Raw genomic sequence first — 8,021 nt, forward strand, 5'->3', positions numbered from 1 at the left:
ACCAGCCTGAAACTGTCAGGTAGTGGAGTCTGAGTTGGACCAGGTCTTCTCAGTGCTGATCCAGAGCCTTCCCTTCCATTTTGCCGCTGCTTCCACGGCTTTCATTTATTGTCTGAGGTATATCAGCGCGTATTCATTTAGTGCCCACTTTTCTCCACGGTGGTCAAGCCTCTGAATACTGCAGGAGAGTTTAAACATTCTCTGACCTCAGTGAGCTCAGCTTCTCACTGCAGAGGTAACTTCCAGCCCACGCATGGATCCTAGAACCATCACATTGCACAGAGGGCAAGTGCAAAAGTGAATAGAGCATAGGAAGACCTAGAAATGTCTGGGGGAAGGGGCAGGAGACGGAAGACGAGGCTTTCAGGAAGGGAGAAGTGCAGAGATAGTGCTGGCAAAAAAAGACTCCATGGCTAACGAACTAAGCAGGCACGTGACACATGCCCCCACGGCTGGGAGTGCAGAATGGAAAGAGCACTGAGCCCTCTCAGCGAGGAGCACACGCTGCACACGAAAGATGACTAGGCCACATAGGAAGGCTCCAGGCAAAGAGGAAGAGAGACAGCTGCCGGCATCATTTCCCCAACAGAGGACCACGGGGATTTGCGTAAGAGCTAACACGTGGGGGCACCACTCCCAGCCCTACCCCATCACCGACAGAGATGGCACTCAACCGTACTGCACCTTCTCGCACAGGGAAGAGTCCACGTTTCGTGAATCTTTGCTGCTGTTAATTTCTGTGGATCACCCACGAGCCTCCCAGCAGCCCTGTGAGATAGATCGTTGAGCTGTTGCCATTGTCTCCATTTAACGTGGCTGAGGCGGGGGAGTCACAGAGGGAGTGTGTGATCTTCGGGTTGGAGGAGTCACTTAGGCACCAGTGAGCTCCCCGCCGTCTCCTCTGACTGGGTCACCACCCGTCCTCCCAGAGGGGTCAGAGCTGGGACTCCGAAGGCATTTGTGGGTGCCACCTGGCCCCAGCCCCAGCCCCTCCCCGGGAGTGTGGTCTGAGAAGAAGCCTTTGTGCCACCCCGTTTCTCAGCAGCACCTCCAATCGAGAGAGGCCCAGAGACTGCCTCCAGATTCCTCTGCAGCCTTCAAACCTTCACGTAAAAAGGGGAAACGTTGAGGTAGTGCTGCCTCATTTATTTTTAAAGATTTTTTTTTTGATGTGGGCCATTTTTAAAGTCTTTATTGAATTTGTTACAATATTGCTTCTGTTTTATATTTTGTGTTTTTGGCTGTGAGGCATGTAGGATCTTAGCTCCCCAGCCAGGCATCGAACCCACACCCCGCTGCACTGGAAGGCAAGTCTTAGCCACTGGACCACGAGGGAAGTTCCATGCCTCATTCTTTAACAGGGGCAATTCGACATTGCACGTGCATCTGTAAAATGCTACCTGTATTCAGCTTCCTTCTCCTCCTCCGGCCAGTCATGGACTGAAGGCTTCTCTATTCCATTTATTTGTGGCTCCGTAACACACTATCTCCATACATAGTGGATTTTAAAATTTTTTTAAATTGAAATGTAATTGATTTACAATGTTTTGTTAGTTTCAGCCGTACAGCAAAGTGCTCCACTTATACATATATCTATTCTTTTTCAAATTCTTTTCCCATTTAGGTTATTACAGAATATTGAGTAGAGTTCACTGTGCTATACAGTAGGTCCTTGTTGGTTATCTATTTTATATATAGTAGTGTGTATATGTTAATACCAAACTCCTTATTTATCCCTCATCCCCCTTTCCCCTTTGGTAACCATAAGTTTGTTTTCTATGTCTCATACATAGTGGTTTCAACCAACTTCTAAAAAATATATAATTTTGGGGGTGAGTATTTCAGACAGGGCTTGGCTGGGCAACTCTTAGTCTCCATGTACCTCAGGCCCCTTGGTAGTGCTGGTCTGTAGGATCCTAAGTATCTTCTCTCAGAGATCTGGTGCCTGGGCAGGGGTGGCTGGAAGGTGGGCTCGTACGATTTCCGGAGCACAGCAGCCTCAGGTCTGCACCCGTGGTGGCTGAGGGCTCCCTGATGCCGTCTTCCTGGAGTCTCAGGCTGAAGCTGCCAGGCTCCTGCTGGTTTAGCCTTGGAAGTCCCGGGATGGCATTGGCCGTGTTCTGTCAATCTAGTACGTCATTAAGTCCAGGTCAGATTTCAGGCAAGGGACCTGTCAGTGGGAGGAAAGTTGGAGCAACTGTGAAGTTCCTGTTGCTATTCTTCCCAAGTGAGTAGGATGAGCATGAACTTGAAGCATGGTTGTAGAAGGAGCCTTCATGATGCTGCGAATTCCACTTATGGTCTTTGTATGGAAACAAACATAATAAATTATAATTACAGTTGCCACCAGACCTTTTCTTAGCAAGAGAATGACCTTTCTTTCAGAAACATAATTTGAAAAGTTGCTTTAACATGGAAAGTAAGACGCTGAGAACCCAGGCAACACAGAGCTGGTTCCGCCATGCTGAGTGGAAAGTGGGGACCATTTGCATTTGCCTTTGAGAAGGAAAGAGAGATGAGAACAAGAGAGAAGGGAAGGTGTGAGAGAAGAGCTGGAAAGACAGATGGTGAGCACAGGGTGAAAGTAGAAGCTGCAGAAAAAATCCTAGTGATGAGGTGGGGAAAGGACCCTGCAGCATCGCCCGACACGTGATTGAAGGATGCATGTCACCTCCTGCCATGACCCCTCCCTCCTCCAATTTTAAGCCACCTTTTGGAGACAGCCATTGCCTTGTAAGAGTGTTGTCTTGTGTGTGTGTGGAGCATAGGGTTGAGGAAGATGCCGAATCTCACACCTGATCCGACACACATTTGCATCGCAGCGAGTGGATGGGCAAAGAGACGGGAGTGGGAAGGGGAGATGGCCAGCAGAGGTGCATTTACCCTCCCTGGGTGTTCAAAGAAATCTCGGTGAGGATTGTGGGCTTCCTCCGGGAAAGACGGGGAGGTTGGAGCTTGTCGTAATCAGACCTCAGAGGGCAGGGAGGACCCAAGTGCTATGTGGTTTCCGTGCTGTTTGTGGTATGGACTGTCTCCTTCTCAACTCCTCGCCCAAGAGGGAATGCGGGACCGATTCCCCTGCTCCCTCGGGGTGGGAGCCTCCTATAGTAGAGGCGCTGATGGCTGTTCTGAGCATCAGCTAGGATCACCTCTGGTCCCACCACACCAGGTACTAGCCTCTGTGTTTCAGTGAACCCTTAGGACCCCTTGAGTGGCCCTTGAGAGATCCTAGGATCCCTGGTGTGGGTTGTACCAATCCTGCCTCTGAGATGGCAAACCCACACACCACCCCTGGGCATCTTTGGAACCTTTATCCACAGAGTTCTCATGGAGTTGTGTGACTTAACAGAGGGAGGGGTCCTAGAGCGGGGTCTGGAGACGGTTGTGCACACACACACACAGGTGCACACGCACATACACGTGCACGCACACTCACACACACGTTTCTTGAGTCTGCATTCCCCGAATCGTAAGGGGCCTGTCTTTTCACAGCCATCTGCATCCCAAAAGCTTAGAGGACTTTGCCATTTGGTGAAACGGAATTGGGACATTTGAAGCACTGCCTCTGTATTTCTTAAGCAACAGCGTGTGGTATTACAAAGACTACACGTCTCCAAAAATAATTTAGGTGGTTTTGTTAAATGACTCCAAAATGGAGAAGAAGATTATAAAAGATTGGTCTGTCCATCTTAAAAATACATCCAAACGATTATTCGAAGTGCAGGCTGTCACCTACAGCAATTCTAGGTTGAGCTCCTACTGCTTTTCAATGCTTACCTGTGACCTTTGATGTTCTGATGAGTCTGGGACTCTGGTGCTTAGATTCGCTCAGTCTGCCAAGAGAGGAAGTTATACTACCAGGCTGCGTAATTGCCGTCTCAGCTGTAAAAAAAAGTGTGGAGGAGAAGGAATTATGGGAGCAAATATGGTAGTTTTCATTTGAATGACAAGACTAAACCTGGCCAGTTGTCCAGCTCTCGAGCCACACGTCGTGCCTGTTGTTAGGTACCCAATTCAGAGCATTCAATTAGTTGATCTATTTATATGTGAGCATTGTAAGCATCAAAACCAGTTTTGTGTGTATTATTTTTCTTGTCATCCACAAATCATAATCCAGAAAGATTGACGGTAATTGAATAAATGGCCGTGTGTGCTTACAGACCAGGCTTGTTGGAGACAGAACAGATTTATTAGATGATCCATTTCATTTTTTTTTCCTTATCTGCCAGTGCTCGTTGGAACACTTCTTTCCAAACATGGGGAACTAGAGAAAAAATAGAGTGAGGTTCTCAAACTTTTAGTTCCGTGGGCATGAACTGGAGTTCTCCAGGGTCAAATCATCACCCAAGGGCTCTTTGCGGACTAAGCCGCGTGGGCTTGCATGTCCCATGTTGTCTAAAACCATTGCCCACAGGCTGCCGGACTCCAAAGGTTGTGATCTGGAGCAGAGGGGAGCAGACATTAAAACAGGGTTACTCCTGGGACACCTCCTTTCATCGTTAATACCCAAGAGCAGCAACTATTCACTTCGAGTATTCAGGTCATCTGATTATTTTCTCCCTGAGAAGGGAAATGAGAAGTGAAAGTCTTCAGGTGAGGAATACATTTAGCTCAGAAGACAAGGAAAGGCCATGATGAGTGATCATCTTGGTGGAGTGGGAGAAGAGAGCTGAGAGAAAGATCCTTAGGAGGTAGGAGGTTGGGAAGCAGAGTGTGGAAGGTTCTCGGGAAAATGTTGCCTTTCACTAAAACTGGAGCAGTGTGGACCGTGTTTACACCCTTTAGGCAAATCTTTCATCCTGCAACGTCATTTTATCCATGCAGCAATCTCCCCATCAACTGTCGCAATGAATGACCCCAAGCCCTGCGCGGGCATGAACGAGGCTCCCTTTTCTTACAGTAAAGGTTTCGGGCTCCTTGTCACTTCAAAGGTTTCAATTCTCTTGCCCACCCATTTTTCTCAGATGTAAGTTGTGACACATTTGAAGGCCGTGAAATGAATTTAGTGGGTCCTGATCAGGTTTTCTAAGCAATAAAAAAACAATACCCCGTGCATCGTAGCTAGTAGAATGAACTATTAAATTGTGGAATTTGGTGTATTATATATGGATTTAGTCTATGTTTACTGTGTTGCTAGGTAAAATCTCTCTCCTAATAGACTGTAGTGACAAAAGTTTGATAAGCTCGGAACCCCCTTTTTTGACCATGGAAAAGAAGAGGGATGCTGAGCTGGAAAGGATTGACTTTGTAGGCCTGGGGTGTCCAAACGCTCTACATTCCCTGGAAAGCCCTGTCTTCAGGCCTGGCCCTTAGCTGCTCCTGGAACGTTAGCTCCCAGCCCTCAGAACATTCTGCCCCTGCCCCATGAGTGTTGTCATAGGCCTGAGGCCTTGGGCCACTTAGTACCGGTTTGACCAGACAGTTTGTCCTAAATGTGATTTAGGGTTAAGCCTGATTTTTCTCTGAGGTAGTCTGAGTGGCCGAGGTCAGTTATGTGGGTGCTGCGTGACCAACCCCTAATAAAAGCCCTGGGCACTAAGCCTCGGGGGAGCTTCCTTGGTTAGTAACATGGTTTCTGGGGAATTAAGTACGTCCACGAGATTCCCCTAGCAAAGAACACCAGGGAGCTTACACCTCATTCCCGCTGGATTTCGCCTCATGTACCTTTTCCTTTTCCTGATTTTAATCTCTATCCTTTTGCTGTAATAACTCATAACTGAGTATAACAGTTTTTCTGAGTCCTCTGATTCCTAGTGAATCATCGAGCCTTGGGGTGGTCTGGGGACCCCTGACCCGGATGCAGGCATAGGACTGAACCAGGTCTGAGCCTGGACCATGGTTAGACCGTGGGCTTTTGGGCTCCCATGGAGGGGCCCCAGTAAATGACTCCTTCAGTGGTAAGGAGGTGGGAAGGCATTACCTTTTCTCCATCTGTGACAGCAGTGGTTCCCGGGCACTACTTGTTTAGGTGCCATTGGGTGGGTTTCTTTGGGTGAGAGCGATAGCTTGGGAATATTTTACTCCTTTCTCAGTCTCCATGGAGGGCATGAACCTGGTGCAGATAAACACCAGGGCTTATCGTGAACTTTATCTCCAAAAGTAATTCTAGCTTTTCTGAGATCTTTCATTCGGGCCTATTCTGTTCATCAAGTAATGACCTCAGTGATATGTAATTTTTAAAATTATATTTAATTATGGTATATTGCAAACCAACGATCTGTCTCTTCGGAGTCCACGTGAATTAAAATCAGGATAAAATTAGAATCCAAGGCACAAAAAGAAAGTTTATCAATGGAAGCTTCATTCTCCGATTCTTACTCGGGCTTATTCTTATTCTGTTGTGTCGGGGAAAATAACACAGAGAGATTAGTAGTAAAAGCTTTGAAATCTAGTTATAATGAGGGAGTTCCAAAGGAAATTAAACGTAGCATGATTACTTTTTAAAAAATATAAATGTAGGGCTTCCCTGGTGGCGCAGTGGTTGAGAGTCCGCCTGCCGATGCAGGGGACACGGGTTCGTGCCCCGGTCCGGGAAGATCCCACATGCCATGAAGCGGCTGGGCCCATGAGCCATGGCCGCTGAGCCTGCGCGTCCGGAGCCTGTGCTCCGCAATGGGAGAGGCCACAACAGTGAGAGGCCCGCGTACTGCAAAAAAAAAAAATATATATATATATATATATATATATATATATATATATATATAAATGTAATAGAGCATCTTAGCAAATAATCCTCCCCATACAGCCAGCTCTTTTCCCACCAGGAGGTAGAAAAGAATATTTGAGAACTCTTATTGATGAATAATAGTGTCTGAATTTTTATGACACTATTACTTTATCTAAACGTTTTCTTGCATCACTAACTTACTCGATTCTCCCAGGTTTTCCTAGTCATCGCAGTCACTTTCACACAATATGTAGTTGGAGAACTGCTGCTTGACCTCATCTTCCTCATTCCAAGAGCCCTGGGTTTTTGGTGAAAGGTCCCGGCTGAGACAGGCCTGAGAGGAGGAAGACGAGGGGACAGCGGGTGGTCAAGACTGGGTCCCCCCCCGCCCCCCGCCGCTTCTGCATTGACCAGAGTAGCCACAAGATTCCATAATGTCAGTGTGGGAGACCATGGGCTGTGGCGGAGGGAGACCTGAGATGGACGTTGCTGGACCTTGGTTCTCCATGGGAGAGTCTCTCCTGCTCTCAAACAGCTCTGGTGTTTCTGCTTCTCACTGGACCTTCCAGAATCTTCCATGCCAATGGGAAGTTTCTCCTCTTCTCCATGCCATGCTACGTGCCCTAGGCTTTGATCAGTTATTTTGACTCTTGCGATAGCACCATCAGAAAAGTCAAAGCCTCGCTGTGAGTGTCCACATGCTCTGTTCTTTCTTGGCCATAACTCTTGTCAATTACCTGCTTCCCTCCTCTAAGTTTACTTTTGGATCTGAACGAGTGTCTCTCCATCCTGCACTCTGACAGGCCTAAATCTCAGTATCTGGTCCCATGGGTCCCTTTTTATCCGTTCTTCACCCTTCATTAAATTTCTTTTCCAGCACACCCTTCCTTTTGGAAAGCTATATACTTTTTAAAAATTAAAGTATAGTTGATTTCCAGTGTTTGAAGTGTTCAGCAAAGTGATTCAGTTCTGCATATATATATGTTCTTTTTCAGATTCTTTTCCATTATAGGTTATTACAAGATATTGAATATAGTTCCCGTGCTATACAGTAGAGGTCCGTGTTGTTTATCTGTTTTATATACAGTAGTGTGTTTCTGTTAATCCCAAACTCCTAATTTATCCCTTATCCCCCTTTCCCCTTTGGTAACCATAAGTCTATTTTCTACGTCTGTGAGTCTGTTTCGGAAAGCGGTATCCTTTTAAGTGATCTTGTCCCCTCATCATTTCTTCAGGGCACAAGGGATTTTATACTTATGATCTTTCACATTCCCAACCATGTACCTTTCAGTTTGAGGACACGTAACTCCTGTATTTCATTTATTAAACACAAATCCCATCCATGTTGACAATA

The sequence above is a fragment of the Stenella coeruleoalba genome (assembly GCF_951394435.1).
Source record: "Stenella coeruleoalba genome assembly, chromosome: 9".
Lineage (NCBI taxonomy): Eukaryota > Metazoa > Chordata > Mammalia > Artiodactyla > Delphinidae > Stenella > Stenella coeruleoalba.